At 35.6% G+C, this 23,943-nt stretch overlaps 1 pseudogene; it reads left to right on the forward strand.

The window, feature by feature from the left end:
• Positions 1 to 7,151: 7,151 nt before the first annotated feature.
• LOC138081801 (phytanoyl-CoA hydroxylase interacting protein-like pseudogene) lies at positions 7,152 to 11,540 on the forward strand (annotated as a pseudogene).
• Positions 11,541 to 23,943: the final 12,403 nt, after the last annotated feature.

The following is a 23,943-nucleotide window of genomic DNA, read 5'->3' on the forward strand; positions in this document are numbered from 1 at the left end:
CCCATGCATGCCTCAGTGAGGGTGTGTAGACTTTCCCTCATGTCTTATAAGGTCATTTCTTTTATGGATATCTAGCAGATTTTTCATTGAATATCTATTGTTTTAAAGCTGAATGTTTGTTAGTGTGGTTTATTAGGGTAAATATATATTATTTTACTTATTTGCATGCATATTTGAAATATTCCTCATATTGCAGCTTCATTTTTGAGGAAACTAGTTAAATACATCTATCAGCGTTGAGTAGGGGCTTCCCTGCTGGCTCAGATCATAAAGAATCTGCCTGCATTGCCAAAAACATGGGTTTGATCCCTGTGTTGGGAAGATCACCTAGCCAAGGGAATGGCTACCCACTACAGTATTCTTGCCTTGAGAATCCATGGGGAGAGGAGCCTGCTGGGCTACAGTGCACGGGGTCTCAAAGAGTCAGACAAACCTGAGCAACTTTCAATTTCAGAACTTTCTTCTTCCAGCCTCATTTTTTGAGGAAACTAGTTCAATACCTAATATCTACTAGCATTGAATTACTTCTTTATACATTCAAAATAGAATTGATTAAAAATTTAGATAGAAAAATGGCCCATTTGTTAAAAGAAAGTGTCCAGAGATCAAAGAAATGAACAAATCCCCACAAAGTATATTTATTTCCAAATAGAAAAACACAGAATTTATTTGATGCAGCCAGATTGAATGAAACCACTTCCCTCCTGAGAAGCAATACCTGTTCTTTCATCTCCAGTGGTACCTAGGACACTGGACCCCTCTTGCACCTCTGTCACCCTGCTGATAGATTTTTGACCCTTCAGCCACTCTAAACATCACCAGTTCTCTTGTTCATTGAGAACAGATATCTGGCTTCCCATCGTCTTGTGGCCTCTCCTTGGATCTGTTTTCTGTGCAGTGTCAGTGCTCTGACATTACTTTTCACACTGTAGAGTATATTGTTTCTTTTATCTTAGACCCTGACGGGCATGACCTTTGTATATATACTGGCAGATCACAAAGGTCAGAGCTTATCATCTATCAACTCAGAACATCTAATTTAAAATAATAATATCAATATTGTTGAAATATGTCAAGCAGAATGGAAAAATCTTGAACTGAGGGTGTGCTATTGTTACAGTAAGAAGAATTTGGAGTATTTAATAACATTACAATAACAAGTTGTGAGGAAGAAAGCAATTTGTATAAACAGAAGAAATTGTAGAATCTTATATGTCACCTTATTTTTCTTTTTATTGATCATTTTTTTATGTTAAGCTATCTCTTTTTAGCAAATCTTTTTGAGCTAGTCCGTGCTTCTCCACTCTCCAACTGTGTCATTGTGATGGTTCTTCTGGAATAAAAAACTCTTTATCTTGATGCACTCTCTCAGTCAAACACTATACTGAACTCCAACTAAGGTTTCTGAATTGTGCCAATTGGACTTTTCTTCACAAAAATCTGAAAGATGTACAAAATTCCTATGAATATGATATGGAAATTCTACTTTGTCTAAATTGTAGATTTTACATTCAGATTTGAACTTAGTCGCCAACCATCTCAGAAAAAGTTCACTGGCTGGCTAGTTATTTCATTAGCTTGATTAAGGTTGAAATTTACATTAATTTTGGTATAATAATATTGTTCATAGGTGCATTTTATTTGACTTAGAATGGATTTGGATTTCTGGTTCTTATTATGACTTCTTTTAATTATCGGTCTACTTTTTAATTAGTCTACTGCAAGTTAAATAGAGGTTTATGATTTATCTTGAAAATATGGCCAGTTGTTATCTTAGGGATCATAATCGTTTTCAGAAATAATAAAGTAAAGCAAGATGACTGCTCATTTTACGTTCTTGTGTCTACTGAGTTTCAGAAATGTGTATTTTTTATCCACTCACCCAAAAATTTCATTTATATTATCTCCATGGTCCCTAAAATGTCTTAACAAGCAGAACATCTTAAATGAAGAGCTCCTGGAATACAAGATGGTATATACATTTAATAACAACAACAAAATGTACATGGACATTTTGAACAATTAATAATACTGAAATAATCTATGTTTTAACTGGTCTGATGTAAACATATTAATTACATTCCACCTCAGAATATCAACATATTTTTCAGTATTCATTGTTGTGTTTATTGCAACATTAATAATTTAACAAATAAGTTTATTTTATATAAATAAAACCCACAAAAATCATACAATTTTCATTCCTTTTCAATTTTATTGCAATTTTACTACCTTCCTATGTGTATTTTTGTTATAAAAGATAAATACTTTGAAGTTTTCTGGGTTTTGAGATTAAAATTAAAAATGGTAGTAAAGTATATTGATTTTGATTTTTAAACTATTTACATAAAAATCAGTTATGTATGATCCTCATGAAACAGTACTGGTGGAATACATAAATCAAACCTTTACACTTTTTTTCAGTCCTTTGAATTTGAACTCACAAATATTGTATGAACAGATTCATGAAAATTTAGACTTGGAATAGATTTTTCAGTTTCTGAAATCTAACACTTTCTGTTTTTATATGAACACAAAATCAGAAAGACTAAGTATCTTGTCTAAAGTCACAGAGTTTAATCAACCAAATTTGCTGATTTCCAGTCCTATAAGTAACACTACTATTTATCTTTATAAATAAATGAATTAATATTTCTTTTTTTAGTTTTAAAATTGAAATATAGTTGATGCACAATATTGTGTTTCAGATGTACAACATAGTGATTCACAAATTATAAAGATTAAGCTTAATTTATAGCTATCATAAAATATAGGCTGTGTTCTCTGTATTGTACATTATAGTCTCATAAAACTTATTTATTTTACACACCATCCTTTGTAATTATTAATCTCCTACCTCTAATTTTCCCCTCTGCCTTTCTCTCTTTCCATTGGTAACCACTAGTTTGTTCTCTGTATTTGCGAGTCTATTTCTGTTTTGTTATGTTCACTAGTTTGTTATACTTTTTAGATTGCACATGTAGGTGATAATGTTCAGTATTTGTCTTTATATATCTGACTTATTTCACATTTATAATATTTTCCATGTGCAGCCATGTTATTAAAAAGTAAAAAATTTCATATTTCTTATAGGTGAGCAGTATGCCGCTATGTGTGTGTGTACCAAATTTTCTTTATCCACGTATTTGTGAGTGAACACTTAGGTGGCTTCATTATCTTGGCAATTGTAAATAATGCTGCTGTGAACTTTTGGGTGCATGCAGTTGTTCAAATTAGTGTTTTATTTTTTTCTGATACATATACAGGGGTGGAATTTCTGGGTCACATGGTGATGGTTCTTTTAGTTTCTTTGAAACTTCCATCCTGTTCTCCACAGTGGTTGTACCAACGTACATTCCCACCAATGTGTATGAGTTTATCAGTATAACAGTGTATGAGTGTATGAGGATTACCTTTTCTCCACATTCCTGACAAAATTTGTTATTTGTTTTCATATTGATGACAGTCATTCTTATAGGTGTGAAGTGATGTCTTATTGTGGTTTTAACTTACATTTCTGTGACAATTAATAATGTTGAGCATCTTTTCATGTGCTTTTTGGCAATCTGTAGTCTTCCTTATAAAAATCTCTCTTCAGGTCTTCTGTTTTTTAATCCAGTTGTGTGTGTGTGTGTGTGTGCATTGTGTGTGTGCATGTGTGTGCGTGCTTGTTTTGTTTCTTGCTCTTGAATTTGATGAGCTATTTATATATTTTTGATATTAGCCACTTATTGGTCATATTATTTGCAAATATCTTCTCCCATTCAGTAGGCTGTCCTTTTATTTTGTTAATAGTTTTCTTTGCTGTGTGAAGTATTTTAAATTTATTTAGACCTGATTTGTTTATTTTTGTTTTTCTTTCCCTTTGATTTTTAGATCAAAAACATACTATTATGATTTATGTCAAAGAATGTTCTGTCAACATTTTACTTTTAAAGTTTTATAGTATCCCATCTTACATTTAGGTCTTTAAACCATTTTAAGTTTATTTTTGTACATGGTGTTAGAAAATTTCTAATTTCATTCTTTTACATCTATATGTCCAATAAATGAATTAATATGTCTTAACTGATTTTGAATAAAGCAATCAATGCATACATAAACTAATAGCCTAAAGGCTTTTATTTATTTACAACTTGTGATCAGGTTTTATACTTTCAAAAATCTTAATAAATTAATTTGGAAAAGGATTCAAAATATCCTAATGTTGAGGATGACTTCACTTTTTATTAGATTCTCTATAATATATGCAACATTGACTATCAGTCAGCAGAGATATTTCTAATAGATCATTGTATAGCAAGAGCCACATGTTGCTCTGAAGCTTTGCTTTGTATAAATATCAGTGTTCCGATGATACATGAGAATTCTCAGGCTAGAGTGTGAAGAACACATCCATAATTGTATATGAGTATATTAGGCAAAGAGATAGAATTATTTATTTTATAAGTCTCATAATACAAACTATTAATTAATAATGACTGAAATCTCTTAAGTAAATGTAAATCACCTGTTAAGTAAATGTAAATCATAAAATTTTAATGTGCTTCTTGATTGTTATGTCTTCCTTTATTCTTTTTACTTGTAAGTATACCCTCACTTTCATTAGAGTTACAAATCTGTTTAAAATTAAGAAGGAAATTATTTACAAGCAACATATATGAAATAAGATTATTTATTATTTTTCCTTTAGTTTTCTGTACACTGCGTACGATTCCCTATGCCTTAGTATGCATATTTCCTGTGAAGATGAGAGATTGACTTGGATATGGTAAATACTCAATAAATATACAATAAATTGTGTAGACAGCCAGAGGAACATGAGTTGCATTTCAGAAACAAGTATTAGCTCCTTGTTGATAGTGTATGAGGTATGAATAAAGAATTTGTACTCCTTCATAGAGGCTATCATTTAATTCTGTCATTGAGGAGAGTTTATTTCTCAACCTTTTCATTGTTCTAAATTATGCTGAAGTAAATAGCCCAACTTCTTTGGCTTATCAAACCTTAACAGTACTCTAACTATTAAAGCTTATAAAAGAAAATGTTTTAGAATAACCCAATGCCTTATTCAGTTGTTAATGAGAATGATATCTGAAGACTTGTGGCAAATATTTTACCCATTAGAACATAGGTATATAAGAGTGAATAATTCAATACTGGCTTACTTTTCTTTCATAAACTTTTTGGAAGTAAAAATAAAAGACAGAAAATTTTACAATTACAAGTGTACACATTGGTGAATGACTACAAACTGAACACAACCATGAACCATTGCTTAGATCTGGAAATCAGACATTATCAATATCCTGTAAGCTGCTTTTTTGCCTCTTTCCCACCCACTACCTTCCTGTTTGCCTCTTTTTGGACTTTATATATATTAAATCTTGTGTGTCTGGTTGCCTTCTCTCAATATCATATTTGTGAGATTCATTGTGGCATTGTGTTGTAATTGTATTTCATTCATTTTCATGTTTAATACTATTCCATTGCATAGATATACCAGAAGCTATTGAATTATGCTGTTGTTGGATATTTGGATGTTTAGTGAGAGTTGGACCATAAAGAAGGCTGAGCATCGAAGAACTGATGCTTTCAAACTGTGGTGCTGGAGAAGACTCTTGAGAGTCCCTTGACAGCACAGAGATAAAATCAGTCAATCCTTAACGAATTCAACACTGATTATTCATTGGAAGGACTGATGCTGAAGCTGAAGCTTCAGAACTTTGGCCACCTAATGTGAAGAGCCAACTCATTGGAAAAGACCCTGATGCTGGGGAAGATTGAAGGCAGGAGGAAAAGGGAACAACAGAGGATGAAAGGTTGGATGGCATCACTGACTCAATGGACATGAATGTGAGCAAACACTTGGAGATGGTGGAGGATAGGGATGCCTGGCATACTACAGTCCAGGGGTCACAAAGAGTTGAGTATGACTGAGCGACTGAACAACAACCAATATACCTGCTAAGAGCATTCTTGAACATATATTGTGGTGAAAATACATGCACATACTTATAAAGTATATACCAGGAGTGGATTTTCTGGGATAAAATTATAGTATGCCTAGTGCCAACTTTACTATCCACTGTCCCCAAATTGTGCAAAGTGATATTGTAAACTAACTTTGTCAAAAGAATTGTATGAAAATTTTAATTGTTCCATGTCATCAGTAAAATGTGGTGTGATCAGTTGTTTAATCATGTTATCTTCTGTATGATGGTGGTAGTGGTGTAGTATCTAGTCATGTTCCAACTCTTGTGACCCCATGGACTGTAACTTGCCAGGCTCCTCTCTATGTTATATAAGCTGAATTCCTTGATGGCTTAGTGGGCAAAGAATCCACTTGCAGTGCAGGAGATGCCAGAGACTTGGGCTTGATCCCTGGATTGGGAAAATTCCCTGGAGAAGGGAATGGCAGTCTGCTCTAGCATTCTTGTCTGGGAAATCCCATGGACAGAGGAGCCTGGCAGGCTACAGTCCATGTGGTCGCAAAGAGTTGGACACTGAGCACACACAAGCATGTTATATAAGCAAAAGTCATTTTACTGGAATAATCTACAGATGTTGGCCTTTCCTCATGTTTCCTGACATGAATAATCAACTCATTAGAAAAGACCCACATTCTGGGAAATATTGAAGGCAAGAGGAGAAGGGGATGACAGAGGATGAGATGGTTGGATGGCATGACCGACTGGATGGACATGAGTTTGAGCAAGCTCTGGGAGTGGTGATGGACAGGGAAGCCTGGTGTGCTGCAGTCCATGGGGTTGCAAAGAGTTGAGAATGGCTGAGTGACTGAACAACAACAAAGGTTTAATAGAAGTTCTGATCAACTAGGTTAATACATTCATGTAGTTTATAGATTAGGTAACATTTCTGAGCTATTTTTAAGAATATGCTAAAACATTTTTAAGAAAATGTAGAGGCTATTAGAATTGGGGTTCAGAATTAATATTTCTAAAATATTTTTCCCTTAAAAAGAAAAATAAGAGGAATATCAAAAATATCCTTGTGTTCAATCTCAACACCAGAGTACTGGTTGTTGAGTCAGATAACATACTTGGAAAACACTTGGAAAAACACTGCTGTAGGCAGCATAACCAAAGAAGTTCTTAAGGAACAAATCACAAGACAGTGGCATAGCAGAGATGGAAGAACTTCCCGAACTACATAACATCAAAATAAGCAACGTTACCTGTGACTCATTCAAGATTTCATGGGAAATGGATTAAAAATCAAAGGACCACATTACACACTATTTCATTAACCATAATAGGAAAGAGAACAAGAACTCCAATTTATTTAAACGAAGAGTTCCAACAAAACTGGTGGCAAAATCTGTTCCTTTTACGATGACTGTCAGTGGACACTGGTTTTTGAGCCAAAAAAAAAAAAAAACAGAGTATACGATAGCAGTGCAATTCAGTCACTTAGTCATGTCAAACACTTTGTGACCCCATAGACAACAGCATGCCAGGCCTCACTGTCCATCACCAACTCCTAGAGTTACTCAAACTCATGTCCATTGAGTTAATGATGCCATCCAACCATCTCATCCTCTGTTGTCTCCTTCTCCTCTCACTTCAATCTTCCCCAGCATCCAGGTCTTTTCAAATGAATCAGCTCTTCACATTGAGTGGCCAGAGTTTTGGATTTCAGCTTCAACATCAGTCCTTCCAATGAACACCCAGGACTGATCTTCTTTAGGACAGACTAGTTGGAGCCCCTTGCAATCCAAGGGACTCCCAAAAGTCTTCTCCAACACCACAACTAAAAAATATCAATTCTTTGGTGCTCAACTTTCTTTATAGTCCAACCCTTGTATCCATACATGAGCACTGGAAAAACCATAGCTTTGACTAGATGGACCTTTGTTGGGAAAGTAATGAATCAGCTGTCCAAGTAGCTCATAACTTTACTTCCAAGGAGTAAGCATCTTTAATTTCATGGCTGCAGTCACTATCAACAGTGACTTTAGAGCTCCCAAAAGTAAAGTTAGCCACTGGTTCCCCATCTATTTGTCAAGAGGTGATGGGGCCAGGTGCCATGATCTTAGTTTTCTGAATGTTGAGCTTTAAGCCAACTTTTTCACTCTCCTCTTTCACTTTCATCAACAGGCTTTTTAGTTCTTCACTTTCTGCCATAAGGGTGGTGTCATCTGCATATCTGAGGTTATTGATATTTCCCCCATCAATCTTGATTCCAGCTTGTGCTTCATCCAGCCTAGCATTTCTCATGATGTACTCTGCAAAGAAGTTAAATAAGCAGGGTGATAATAAACAGCCTTGAGGTACTCCCTTTCCTATTTGGAACCATTCTGTCATTCCATGTCCATTCCTAACTGTTAGTTCCTGACATGCATACAGATTTCTCAAGAGGCGGGTCCGGTGCTTTAATAGTCCCATCTCTTTCAAAATTTTCGACAGTATATTGTGACCCACACAGTCAAAGTCTTTGGCATAGTCAGTAAAGCAGAAATATGTTTTTCTGGAATTGTCTTGCTATTTAGTTGGCAATCTCATCTCTGTTTCACTTACCTTTTATAAATCAGCTTAAACAACTGAAGTTCACAGTTCACATATTGGTGAAGCCTGGCTTGGAGAATGTTGAGCATCACTTTACTAGCGTGTGAGGTGAGTGCAATTTTGTGGTAGTTTGAGCATTCTTTGGCATTGCCTTTCTTTGGGATTGGAATGAAAACTGACCTTGCAGTCCTGTGGCCACTGCTGAGTTTTACAAATTTGCTGGCATAATGAATGCAGCACTTTCAAAGCATCATCTTTCAGGATTTGAAATAGCTCAACTGGAATTCCATCACCTCCACTAGCTTTGTTCGTAATGATGCTTTCTAAGGCCCACTTGACTTCACATTCCAGGATGTATTGCTTTAGGTGAGTGACCACACCATCATGGTTATCTGGGTCATGAAGATCTTTTTTGTACAGTTTTTCTGTGTATTCTTGCCACCTCTTCTTAATATCTTCTGGTTCTGTTAGGTCCATATCATTTCTGTCTTTACTGAACCCATCTTTGCATGAAATGTTCCCTTGGTATGTCTTTTCTTGAAGAGATCTCTAGTCTTTCCCATTCTTTTTTTTTTTTTTTCCCTATCTCTTTGCACTGATCACTGAGGAAGGCTTTCTTATCTCTCCTTGCTATTTTTTAGAACTCTGCATTCAAATGAGTATATTTTCCCTTTTCTCCTTTGCTTTTCACTTCTCTTCTTTTCACAGCTATTTGTAAGGCCTCCTCAGACATTCAGTTTGCTTTTTTGCATTTCCTTTCTATGGGCATGGTCTTCATCCCTGTCTCCTGTACAGTTTCAGGACCCCTAGTCCATAGTTCATCAGGTACTCTGTCTATCAAATCTAGTCCCTTAAATCTATTTGTCACTTCCACTGTATAAGTGTAAGGGATTCAATTTAGGTCATACTGAATTGTCTAGTGGTTCACCTTACTTTCTTCAATTTAAGTCTGAATCTGGCTGTAAGAAGTTCATGATCTGAGCGACAGTCAGTACCGAGTCTTGTTTTTGCTGACTGTATAGAGCTTCTCCATCTTTGGCTGCAAAGAATATAATCAATCTGATTTTGGTGTTGGCCAAGAGTCTTCTCTTGTGTTGTTCGAAGAGGGTGTTTGCTATGACCAGTGTGTTCTCTTGACAAAACTCTATTAGACTTTGCCCTGCTTCATTCTGTACTCCAAGGCCAAATTTTCCTGTTTCTCCAGGTGTTTGTAACTTCCTACTTTTGCATTCCAGTCCCTTATAATGAAAAGTACATCTTTTTTGGGTGTTAGTTCTCAAAGGTCTTGTAGGTCTTCATAGAATCATTCAATTTCAGCTTCTTCAGCATTACTGGTTGGGGCATAGACTTGGGTTACTGTGATATTGAATGTTTTTTCTTGGAAATGAACAGAGATCATTGTATCATTTTTGAGATTGCATCCAAGTACTGCATTTTGGACTCTTTTGTTTACCCTGATGGCTACTCTGTTTCTTCTAACTAATTCTTGCCCACAGTAGTAGATTAATGGTCATCTGAGTTATAGTCACCCATTCCAGTCCATTTTAGTTCACTGATTCCTAAAATGTCGACTTTCACTCTTGCCATCTTCTGTTTTACCACTTTCAATTTGCCTTGATTCATGGACTTAACATTCCAGGTTCCTATGCAACATTCCTCTTTACAGCATCGGACCTTGCTTTTATCACCAGTCACATCCCCAGCTGGGTGTTTTTTTTGCTTGGCTCTGTCTCTTCATTCTTTCTGGAATTATTTCTCCACTGATCTCCAGTAACATATTGGGCACCTACCGACCTGGGGAGTTCATCTTTCAGTGTCCTATCTTGTTGCCTTTTCATACTGTTCATGGGGTTCTCAAGGCAAGAATACTGAAGTGGTTTGCAATTCCCTTCTCCAATGGATCACATTTTGTCAGAACTCTCCAGCATGACCCGTCCATCTTGGGTGGCCCTACACAGCATTGCTTAGTTTCATTGAGTTAGACAAAAATATTGTCCATGTGGTTAGACTGGTTAATTTTCTGTGACTGTGGTTTCAGTCTGTCTGCCCTCTGATGCCCTCTCTCAGCACCTCAATAGCAGTGCAGACTGCCTCAAAACATGTTGGTGGTGATTATGCTGTGTCTGAATGGAGTGAAATAATAGAATTGTACACAGCAGACTATTCAAAAGTTGATCTAACACAACTGTTGGATAAGGCCAAAGTGATTGCAGGACAGATGTTCAAATTTTCTGTTTATCATAACCAGCACAAAGAATATTTTGAGTATATTCAAAAACATCGTAGGAATGCTGTGCAGCCCTCTGTCAAGTGTAACAGATGCAGCCATGGCTCTCCTATCAGTGGAAAATTAGAATGCATCTTCAGCTGGGCTTCCGTTGTGGCTCAGCTGGTAAAAAATCTACCTCCAATGCAGGAGACCTGGGTTCAATCCCTGGATTGGGACGATCTCTTGGAGAAGGGAAAGGCTACCCACTCCAGTATTCTGGTCTGGAGAATTCCATGGACTGTATAGTCCATGGGGTCGAAAAGAGTCAGATATGACTGAGGACTTTCACTTTCACTTCCTTCAGCTGCAGCACTGAATTCAATACTGGGAATCCACCCCAGGATTCACCTTATGGAAGATACAGGTTTGAGAATGCAGCAGAAACACTTTTTAACCCCAATACTAACTTATACCTTGGGGACTTCAACTGTATGTACACTGATTATCATTATGTGATTCTGTTTATTGCCCCTGTGGGATCTCTAGGAGACGAATTTTGTAAGCAGCGCCTTTCTCAACTAAACTCCCAAGATAATAAATTTCTGACCTGCAGAGAAAAAGATAAGATGCTGGTTTACCACCACGACCAGGATGTTATTTTAGAAGTCCTTTACACTGACCCTGTAGATCTTTCTCTAGGCACCATGACAGAAATTACTGGTCATCAGCTCATGAGTTTATCTACTGCAAATACAAAGAAAGATCCCAGATGCAAAACCTGTAACATTAGTGTTGGACATTAATATCCACTTTTCTTATTCTTAGTCCCCCTTTCCTCTGTTGTCCATTTTCATCACCAGATGTTTTCCACTGAAGCATGCACATACCACTCTCACCAAAAGTGAACTGCCACTTTTCAGATTTCCAAATTGTTGTAGGGTTTCCTATTTCCTATCCTTCCCAAAATTTTGAGATGAACTATCTTAAGTTGTTTCTGACACTCTATTGCCTAGATGCGGCAATGTTTTTATTTTTCCTTTATGCCAAACATAACAAAACTATTATATAAACTGCTTTAGTAAAATACAAAGTAATGGCATACAAATGGTTTTAAAATATGCTCTCATTTTACTCTACTGAGCAAATATTGGAATAACTCCAAACCACACAAAAAAGTGTAATTACAGCATGAGTTAAATCTTGAAGCTTAGAATTTTCAGCACTTCCAATTTGTTGTTTGACAGTGTTATTTATATTAGCTAACAGGAAACAGCTACTGTGCTTCAACATAATAAATATAATAGAGAAATATTTTATTTGTATTATTGTATAAAATATTAACAATTTTATAGAATATATAGAGTTACACCTTAATAGCAATTGTATACATGTCACAAAACCATTTCCCTTATCAAAGATGTAGTTTGTAAACTTCAAATAGTTGTGTATCTGTCCTGTTACAAGTACATAACTTTAATTAAATAAATTTGTGCAGGACATTATTCTGATTCATAAAGGTTATAAAATATCAGGTAAATAGAGAAATCAATAAGCCTCTGAAACCATCTGCTTCAGAAATAGTCAATATTAATCCCATCCAACCTATATGAAAATGTGAATTTGTTCACCATCATGCTTAAACATTATAGAAAAGAGAACTACAAACGTGCTGGTATGAAAGAGAAAATGTGGACCTTTTACTTATTTTTACAAAAGCAAAATAATAAACATGTGGTTTAATGCAAAATAGCAAAACAATATACACTGAAGTTAATGATGTAAATGAAATATTCTGTCTTCTCAAAAAACAAAACAAAACAGAGTACTAATTGCCCAATAAGGAAAAACCAAAACCAGGGAATAACTGTTAAGAACTGAGTCACAATAATTCAGGCAAATCAAGATGAAAGATCAGAGATTTCACCTAAAAAGGAAGAAGTGTCATGACAAAACACACTTAGGTAAGCATGGCTTTATTTGAGGAAACCAAGCAAAGATGAAAATGACAAAGTAAAGAATCCTAAGAAACTAAAGGCCTAAAGCTGAGTGAATTTTTGTATCCAGAGGTCAGATTAGTAATAAAATGACATTTAAAATTTTGACCCAGAAATGTCACTCAACCTGCTTAACATCTAAGAGTGAAGGTTCAATTTTTTTAATTTTTTTTAATTGAAGGATAATTGCTTTACCGAATTTTGCTGTTTTCTGTCAAACATCAACATGAATCAGCTATAGATGTACATATTGACAACTGCATTCATTTTATTTGACTGTGGTAGAGAAGGAGTCTGACAACAAATGTTCTCAGCTACTAATCAAAATACAAGCAAGAATAGCAATGTTGTAGATACACACTGCTGTAGAAATAAACAGTGACTCATTCATCAAGAATGGAACTCTATTTCTTTCGCAAATGTATAGAACCCTAATTTCCAGCAGGTTCATTATTGTTCTCCTTCAACTTAATGAGTCAATTAGAAGGTTTAACTTTGCAGAAAGCCAAAGCCTTAGCAAAGCTACATTTTAACTATTGAGTAGCCCTTGAAAGCTTTCTAGTAACATAGAAATTGAGTCTCATTCCTGGGAAATACAAATGCAAACTATTTTTAGCAGAAATGACAAAGTATACAGTGGTAGGTAGGGAAAAGGTTTATTCTACTTTCACTAACATGTCCACCAGGGTAAGTATGAAATTCTTTTATAGCAAGATTCCTGCTTCAGATAATAGGAAAAGAAGCTGAATGTTTATGTTTCAAATACTTCTACAGCATCTTCCAAGTCAGTCCTTAAAAGTGCCCTTCAAAAACTCAAGGAGAATTTTAAAGTTTAGAGGGTTTGAATCTCTCTCTCTCTCTCCATATATATATATATATGGAGAGGGCAATGGCACCCCACTCCAGTACTCTTGCCTGGAAAATCCCATGGACAGAGGAGCCTGGTAGGCTGCGGTCCATGGGGTCACGAAGGGTCGGACACGACTGAGCGACTTCACTTTCACTTTTCACTTTCATGCATTGGAGAAGGAAATGGCAACCCACTCCAGTGTTCTTGCCTGGAGAATCCCAGGGACGGGGGAGCCTGGTGGGCTGCCATCTATGGAGTCACACAGAGTCGGACATGACTGAAGTGACTTAACAGTAGCAGCATACATATATAGATATAGATATATTTTTAAAATCCTTTTAATATTGCCTCGACATAAAGAATATGATAATATCTGAGTACTTTCATTGTCTAAAAAGTAAAAAAAAAAGTTTTATACAGAAAATCATGCCATTGAGGGCACATAGTTACATTTATACACCAAATTGCAATAGTAAATGACAACTGTATATATTGAAAATATAACTTTTAAAAGTTACTTGGGAATTTTGCAGTTACTTAACCCTTTTTATTTCAAGTAATAAAAGCATATACATATATATGTATTTATATATACACATATAGTAAGTATATATATATATATATATCAGTAGATATATATGTATTTTACATATTTATTTTCAAAAAAGCATAAAAATCCTGGTTAATTTAGATATTAAAATGTAATGTTTTATGTTTCCCCTGTGTTTGGATAGGTTTAATTTAAGCTGTAAGTGACAGGACCCCAAGATAGATGTCTACTTCTCTCCAACATAAAATTCAGGTAAATAATCCAGAGCTGGCACTTGCTCTTACAGTGTCAGTGACTCACATTCTTTTGATGTCATATTACTTTGTGTGCAATCTTCATCCTTACGTGGTTCAAAATGGCTTTTCTACTTTCAATTACTAAAACTTCTATTGATGTTGACAAGAAGACAAAACAGAAAGAAGAAAGGCATATTCTTTGCTAAGACACTTCACAGAATTTGTACTGACTATTTCTACTGAAATTCTTCTTGTCATTATTTAAACTTATGATCGTGTCCTGAAAAAGAGGCTGAAAATACAGTCTTTATTCTGAGTAGCCACAGGTACAGGTAAATATGCTATTACTATGAAAGAGGCTCATTGAGGAATATTTTGCAGTCTGTGCTACAACCTGCTATCAACAGTGGTGATGTTGGCAAATGTATCTATATCTATACACATTTTAATATATTATACTAGAAGCATGTGAAAAAATATATTGTAATAATACATGATTTCATTGTTGAACTAGAGGACTGCATTTCAATTGATCATATTAGAAATGTATCTATATGTACATACTTGGGGCAAAGGTAACACTAAGAATTGTTTTTAAAGCACCATTAATTGTTTAAAGCTAACCTGGAAAGAGAAAATATAAAGACATTTAAATGATACTCTGGAATCTAACACTGTTTCAGTGTCACTTTCGATGTTGCCATTAGTTTCAGATGAAGACATAACTTTTAAGGGTCATTTGTGTATTATAATAAGAAAAAGATCATTAAGTAAGGCTCTATTAAATTCTCTAAACACTCAAGAATATAAGGAGAGAAGAGACTATTACTATCTTCTCAATAAAAATTGAAATTAAATCCAAATATATTTTTGCACAAAATTTGACTCAGAAGTTACACATTTATGAATGTAACCACAGAGACAGAGTCACCACAATACTCTGATATATCAAAACATCTACAGTAACTTAAATGATCAGTAACAGTCAACTGATTGAATAAATTATAGATAATCTAAAAATAGTGTATTAATCATAAAAATGAAGTTGTTAATGTACATCCACTGGCACAGAAATAAATTTAGGCTACAATAGTGTGTGATTGAAAAAAATACAAAATGTTACATGCAATGTGATCCAAATTTTGCAGTCCGAGAATGTAACATAATATGGATTCACACGCATATACATGTCTGGAAAAAATAAACCAAATGTTAACAAGCAGTTAGCTCTATGTAGTAGAATTTTGATAACCAAGATTTTTTTCAGATTATGAGACTGACACTGCTTGTAGTGCTAAAAAAGACACTTAGATTTTCTTTTCAACACATAGCATGTATTATCTGAAAATTATTTAAAAAGCACAAGATACAATAAATAGAATAATTTTAAAAAGTATAAAATAATTGAGATATATACATAGGTGAAAGGCAGATTGTACACCAGTATGTATGTGTGAATTCTCTTTAGTAAAAATAACATAAACTTCATTATGATAAATCTATAGTATGTACAGCAAGTACTCTTTGTGGTCAGCTTTGGAATTAAGACCCATAGATGATTTTTCTAATAAAATTAATGCTATGTGTTTTAAGAGGTAGCCATATCATTAATTATTATTTTATTATCATCACAACGTATGACTTCTACAGAGTTTTGGCTAGAATAAAAAAAATAGGTCTATTGTATGCTCCTTCTTGTTCTTATCATATGCTCCCTGCATGACTGTGAGAGCCTGAGAGAAGGCTACTTATGCCACAAAATTATCTATTGCTGACAGAAAGATGAAGGCATAACAACCCATTCCAGTACTCTTGCCTGGAAAATCCCATGGATTGGGGAGCCTGGTAGGCTGCAGTCCATGGGGTCGCTAAGAGTCGGATATGACTGAGCGACTTCACTTTCACTTTTCCCTTTCATGCACTGAAGAAGGAAATGGCAACCCACTCCATTGTTCTTGCCTGGAGAATCCCAGGGACAGGGGGGCCTGGTGGGCTGCCATCTATGGGGTCACACAGAGTTGGACACAACTGAAACTACTTAGCAAGCAGCAGCAGACAGAAAGATCCTAGAGAATTGACCTTCAGTAGTCTTAAAGGAGGTACTAATGGAGGTAACACCTAAAAATTCTTCAATTCAAAAAATTGTGATGGAATTACATCAAGTTATGAGTCAACTGAGCCTGAAAAACATATCAGGATCCAGCTTATTGCTGCTTTGGCACTTGAGGCCATGCGGACACATCAGCCCCTCCAGAGGCCCATCCCCACACATGTAATTGCTCAGATGGGTCAAAACCCTCCCTCTATAGTAGTACAGTTTAGCCCAGAGCCTAGGTACAATTTCTAGAAGCCACTAGAAGATGGCTTGACTTGTTAACTATAAAACCATTTACATTTGGACATTTTATCTTGAAGTGAATTGAAATAGTATTTGTCAAGAACCGGTTGTGGAACCATAACTAAAAAGTGAAAGGAAAATTTTGGTTCATCTGGTAAAAATATGGCAAGCGCCCAAATAGAACTTGTTTCAGAGACCTGTGATTTCAGGATCTAAAATCAGTCTTTCTCCATCAGTCTCTCTCTTTCTCCCATTTCCCCTCCCTACTTCCCCTTATTTCTGAGTGGTGCTATTTACTTCTCTCCAATTGCAATTAACAGTAAAATTTCACCACATTCATAGGATCCTTTCAAAACCTGTTTCAGTTTTGATGTGTCCCACATAAAATTACTGGGGAGAATGTACTGTGCACAACCATAGTCTCACACATCCCGCACATGAATTTCATCTTCCAAAAACTTCTTGAGCATGTCAACCTCTGTGCATTTTTAACATTTCCACTTAGGCCAACTGCTGTCATACCTTGTCTGATGATTTCTGCCCAGTTCAGTTCAGTTCAGTTCAGTTGCTCAGTTGCGCCCAAATCTTTGCAACCCCATAGACTGCAGAACGCCAGGCTTCCCTGTCAATTACCAACTCATGGAACTTGCTCAAACTCATGTCCATCAATTCAGTCATGCCATCCAACCATCTCATCCTCTACCATCCCCTTCTCCTCCTGCCTTCAATCTTTCCCAGCATCAGAGTCTTTTCCAATGGGTCACTTCTTTTCATCAGGTGGCCAAAGCATTGGAGCTTCAGCTTTAGCATCAGTCCTACATTGTTTCCAAATGTTTTCCTTCCCTCATACCCCTCCCTACCATAATTCACCACTAGATAATTTTCCAGACCTGAAGCAATACCCCCAGATTTGCCCCTGCACACATAACCATTCTCCACAGTGGAGTTATAGAAATATTTTCAAATTGAAAATCTAATCATATTCCATTCACATAGTCTCATTTTAAAATGCATACATGCCTCCCAGAATCCTGAACTTGACCTACACTGCTCTTTGGTCACCCCAATATCTTCTTTCAGAATACATCCATTATTTTCCCAGTAACTTTTCTTTTTCTATTATTCTTAACTGGAAAGACTCTTGCTAAAGGATATTCTTCCTCTGCATAGATTTTTCTCTATTATTTGACAAAAGTGAAAGTGAAAGTGAAGTTGCTCAGTCGTGCCCGACTCTTAGCCTACCAGGCTCCTCCATCCATGGGATTTTCCAGGCAAGAGTACTGGAGTGGGGTGCCATTGCCTTCTCCGATTATTTGACAAACTATTTCTAATTTTCTTAGATCTTAGATAAATGTATTAGTTTTGTGTTTCTACTTATAATCACAAACTTAGTGGCTTAAAACAACATAAATGTATGCTGTTTTAGGCAGAAGGCAGAAATGCATATCAGTCTAAGGGACTGATATCAAGATGTTCCTGCTAGTGGTTCAAGGAAGGATCCATTCTGTTGCTTTTTCTAGTTTCTAGACATAACCTGGCTTCCTGGGCTCATGGCTCCTTCTCCATCTCCAGAGCCTGCAGAGCGGCATCTTCAAACCTCTCTCTCTGTGACCCTCTGCTTCTGTCGTCACATTGTCTGCTATGAATTTGATTCTTCCTTCACTTTTTTTGATGACTCTTGCAGTTACATTGGGCATATGCAGATGATCCAGGAAAATCTCCCTTTCTCAAAACTTAATTTAATGACATTTGGAAAGTCCATTTTGCCATGTAAGATACCATATTGATAGCTGCTGGAGAGTAGGAAATGGCCATTTTGGGGGGAGTATTACTCTATTTCATTAACATCATTTCTTTCTATGGAAAGCATCTCAGAACTCATTTATTTGATGAAAACTCCCTAATAAGATATCAGTCTTTCATTTACTTGTATTCTTCATAAACCTAGACTCTTGGTGAACAAATGAATTTTTCCAGTTAATATTTCCTAATATTTGATCTTATCACCATATCCACTGATATGTAACACCACGATTGATGCATAAGTCACATGTCCACCTATGTAGTCAGGTACATTAAATCTGTTATCAAAAAAGGATGAGGAAGTGGTGGCATGCATTAACACAACTGTCTTAAACTCAAAAATAGTGCCAACAATACTGAAAAAGGAAAACTGAAAGTTGACATCAATAAATATGCGCTAGAAATTCCAGGTGTTATTCTAGCTTTAGAAAATAATTCTTAGAAGTTCTTCTGGGAAAATAATGCATATAGGAACACTAGTTGGTAGCTTTTAGATACAATTTGATCACAATTTTAGACACAATTCAAAACTATATTGTTTATGGGGACTGGACTTGGGAGTCTCACTGTTGAGTACAGTCAGGTAGAATGTGGAATTACAGGTAGAATGACAGAAATGTCCTAAATTCCTAGGATAGCAGGGTGCATTTTAAATCAGAGTTTTGGTGTCTTAGTGATTTTTGATAATGGCAATATCACACTTCTAAGAGAATATGGAAGAAATAGCTCATTTAATGAAATCCCTAATTAAAGGTTCTGACATTTTAGGAAGGCTATAATTTGGAAAGAAACACACACACACACACACACACACACTTTTTGTCAGTTTCTAAATAAAGTAGTTTAAAAAAATCTATTGAAAGTAAGGTTGAAAAAGACCCTGGTGGGTCTGTGTGCAAGGCAGAATTCTAGTGTGTGTGGGAAAAAACAACTAGCACTTAATGCATGTATTGTACTCAGAGCCAGAGGAAAATTCACCATGAAGCTAAATAGATGCATACCAATTACCTTCTAGGGACCCTCGCAATGGGCTCATATGGTCTGTGTAAAGTCAAGATTTGTGTGTGTGTGTGTAATGTAAGTAAAGTTAAGATTTTTTAAATTGTAATTGATTAAAACAATAGCCCAACTTCATTATTTTTTTTCCCTATTTACCCCTGTGCTAGACTTACTGAGGGCATTATAAGAAACAAGTAAATGGGAAGTTGAGTTGGGAGCTCAATCTTTTGTTTTTCCTAGATATGTTTATGTGGTTTACAGTTACCTATGTCAAAATTCACTTCACTATCAGATGCCTAATACAGGAATGACTTCCGGGAAAATTCCTGACCAATTTTACTGATACCCCCACATTATAGCATGAGGGTTCATGACTAGAAATTGTATCACACACACACAAAAATACCCTTGACAATCAACACTGGCAGTATGTAGGTAGAGCAATAGAAATAAGGTACATATAGTATAAAGTCAGAAACTACTCTTTCCATTTATTTTTGTGCAGTTGATTTGCAATAATGTGTTAGTTTCAAGTGTACAGTAGAGTAATTCAGTTATACATATTTTTTAGATTACTTTCCATTATGGATTATTTTAACATATTGAATACATTTCCATGTGCTATGTACAGGAAATCCATGTTGATTATCTATTTTATGTATAATACTGTGTATGTTAATCCCATAATCCTAATTCAACCTTCCCTCACTCATTTCCCCTTTACTATCCATAATTTTGTTTTCTATGTCTGTAAGTCTGTTTCTGTTTTGCATATAGGTTAATTTGTATTATTTTTTAGATTCCACATATGTGTTACCATATAATATGTCTTTCTCTGTCTGACTTGCTTTATTTAGGATGATAATCTCTAAATTCATCCACACTGCTTTAGAGGCAATATTTTCATTTTTTTTTATGACTGAGTAGTATTTCTGTGTGTGTGTGTGTGCACAAATGCCACATCTCTTGACAGGCACTTGGATTTTTTCCTTGTCTTCCCTAGTGTAAACAGTACTGCTCTGAATATCATAGAGCATGTATCTTTTTGAATTAGAGTTTTTATGTTCTCTGAATATATGCCCAAGAAAGGGATTGCTGGATCATATGGTAGCTATATTTTTAGTTTTTAGTTTTAAAGAAATCTTCGTAATGTTTTGTATGGTGGCTGCACCAATTTACAGTCCCACTAACATGTAGAAGGCTCCCTTTTCTCCACACCCTCTCAAGCATTTATTATTTGTAGACTTTTTGAATGTAGCCCTTCTGATGGGTGAGAGATGATGCCTCACTATAGTTTTGACTTGTGTTCTGGTAATAATTAATGATATTAGGCATCTTTTCATATGTCCGATAGCATTTTGTTTGTCTTTAAAGAAATTTCTATTTAGGTCTTATGTTTACTTTTTGACTGAATTTGTTGTTGTTGTTGTTGTTATTGAGTTGTATGAGCTATTTCTATATTTTGGATATTAACTCCTTGTCAGTCACATCATTTACAAATATTTTCTCCCATCCCGAAGGTTGTCATTTTGCTTTGTTAATTGTTTCCTTTTATGTGGAAAAGCCTTTGATAGGTCCAAATTTTGCTTTTCTTTCTTTTATATTGGGAGACTGATATAATAAAACATTACTACAATTTGTGTCTGAGAATGTTTTGTCTATGTTCTCTCTAGGAGTTTTAAAGCGTCATCTCCCATATGCAGTCATTTAAACAATTTTGAGTTTATTTTTGTACATGCTGTGAGAGAGTATTATAATTTTCTTGATTTGCAAGGAGCTATTCAGCTTGACCAACACCACTTGCTAAAAAGACTATCTTCTCCCTATTGTATATTCTTTGGTGTTTTAGATTAGTTGACTGTGGGTGTGTGTTTTTTTTTTCCTGGCCTCTCTATTCTGTTTTATTGATTTACATATCTGTTTTTGTGGTAATGCCATGCTGTTTTGATTATTGTAGTTTTATAGTATTATCTGAGGTCTGGAAGTGTTACGCCTCCAGGCTTTTTTTTTTTTTTTTTTTCTTCAGGATTGTTTTGCTTAATGTCTGCAAAAGTAATACTACCTTTTGCTATGTAGTTCTGGAGAAAACCCATTTCTCAAAATACTAATGGTTAACCTCATGACTCTGCCTAAAACTTATTTAATTTAGACCAAGAAAAAAATTTCAAGTGAAATTTAAGTAAAATCTGTGATACCTCAAACAAAAATGACTTATTTTTGAGAACAGGTATTAACCATTTTTATCTTTGGAAGAAATGTCCCACATAATATCTAAGTTGTAAAAATAAGCTCAAAATAGATTAAAGGTCTAAATGTAAGACAAGAAACTGTAACATTCTTAGAGGAAAATAGGCAAAACACTCTCTGACATAAATCACAGCAAGATCCTCTACAACCCACCTCCAAGAGTAATGGAAATAAAGATAAATAAATAAATAAACAAATGGGACCTAACTAAACTTATAAGCTTTTGCACAATGAAGGGAATCATAAGCAAGGTGAAAATGCAACCTTCAGAATAGGAGAAAATAATAGCAAACAAAAGAAGTGATAAAGAATTCATCTCCAAAGTATACAAGCAACTCATGCAGCTCAATATCAGAAAAATAAACAACCCAATCAAAAAGTGGGAAAAAGACCTAAACAGACATTTCTCCAAAGAAGACATATAGATGGCTAAGAAACACTTGAAAAGATGCTCAACATTACTTATTATCAGAGAAATGCAAATCAAAACCATAATATACCATCTAATGCCAGTCAGAATGGCTGCCATCAAAAAGTTTACAAACAATAAATGCTGGAGAGGGTGTGGAAAAAAGGGAACTCTCTTACACTGCTGGTGGGAATGCAAACTAGTACAGCCACTATAGAGAACAGTGTGGAGATTCCTTAAAAAACTGGAAATAGAACTGCCATATGACTCAGCAATCCCACTGCTGGGCATACACAACAAGGAATTCAGAATTGAAATAGACACATGTAAGCCAATGTTCATTGCAGCACTGTTTACAATAACTAGGACATGGAAGCAACCTAAATGTCCATCGGCAGATGAATAGATAAGGAAGTTACGGTACAATGGAATATTGCTCAGCTATAAAAAAAGAACATATTTGAGTCAGTCCTAATGAGGTGGATGAAGCTGGAGCCTTTTATATAGATTAAAGTAAGTCAAAAAGAGAAACACCAATATATCAGTGCATATATATGAAGTTTAGAAAGATAGTAATGATGAGCCTATATGTGAGACAGCAAAAGAGACACAGATGTAAAGAACAGACTTTTGGACTCTGTGGGAGAAGGCAACGGTGGGATGATTTGAGAGACTAGCATTGAAACATGTATATAACCATATGTAGAATAGATGACCAGTGCAAGTTAGATGCATGAAGCAGGACACTCAAACCGACTGCTCTGGGACAACCCAGAGGAATGGAGTGGGAGGGAGATTGGAGGGGGTTCAGGATGGTGGGACACATATACACCCATGGCTGATTCATGTTGATGTATGGAAAATACCACCACAATATTGTAAAGTAATTAGTCTCCAATTAAAATAAATTAATTAATTTAAAATTAAAATAAAAAGATGCAAGTTGTATCCTGAACATCAAAATGGTGTCACCCCTTATTATAGGGATTAGAGATGGACTACCACATTATTCAGTTCAGTTCAGTTGTAAGGTCGTGTCCGACTCCCTGCAACCCCATGAATCGCAGTACGCCAGGCCTCCCTGTCCATCACCACCTCCCGCAGTTCACTCAAACTCATGTTCATCGAGTCAGTGATGACATCCCATCATCTCATCCTCTGTCGTACACTTCTCCTCCTGCCCCCAATCCCTCCCAGCATCAGAGTCTTTTCCAATGAGTCAACTCTTTGCATGAGGTGGCCAAAGTACTGGAGTTTCAGCTTTAGCATCATTCCTTCCAAAGAACACCCAAGGCTGATCTCTTTTAGAATGGACTGGTTGGATCTCTTTGCAGTCCAAGGGACTCTCAAGAGTCTTCTCCAACACCACAGTTCAAAAGCATCAATTCTTTGGCACTCAGCTTTCTTCACAGTCCAAATCTCACATCCATACATGGCCACTGGAAAGACCATACCCTTGACTAGAAGGACCTTAGTTGGCAAAGTAATGTCTCTGCTTTTCAATATGCTATCTAGGTTGGTCATAACCCTCCTTCCAAGGAGTAAGCATCTTTTAATTTCATGACTGCAATCACCATCTGTCGTGATTTTGGAGCCTAAAAAAATAAATTCTGACAATGTTTCCACTGTTTTCCCATCTATTTGCCATGAAGTGATGCAACCAGATGCCATGACCTTAGTTTTCTGAATGCTGAGCTTTAAGCAAACTTTTTCATTCTCCACTTTCACTTTCATTAAGAGAATTTTTAGTTCCTCTTCAATTTCTGCCATAAAGGTGGTG

The sequence above is a fragment of the Capricornis sumatraensis genome, chromosome 7, assembly GCF_032405125.1.
Source record: "Capricornis sumatraensis isolate serow.1 chromosome 7, serow.2, whole genome shotgun sequence".
Taxonomy (NCBI): Eukaryota; Metazoa; Chordata; class Mammalia; order Artiodactyla; family Bovidae; genus Capricornis; species Capricornis sumatraensis.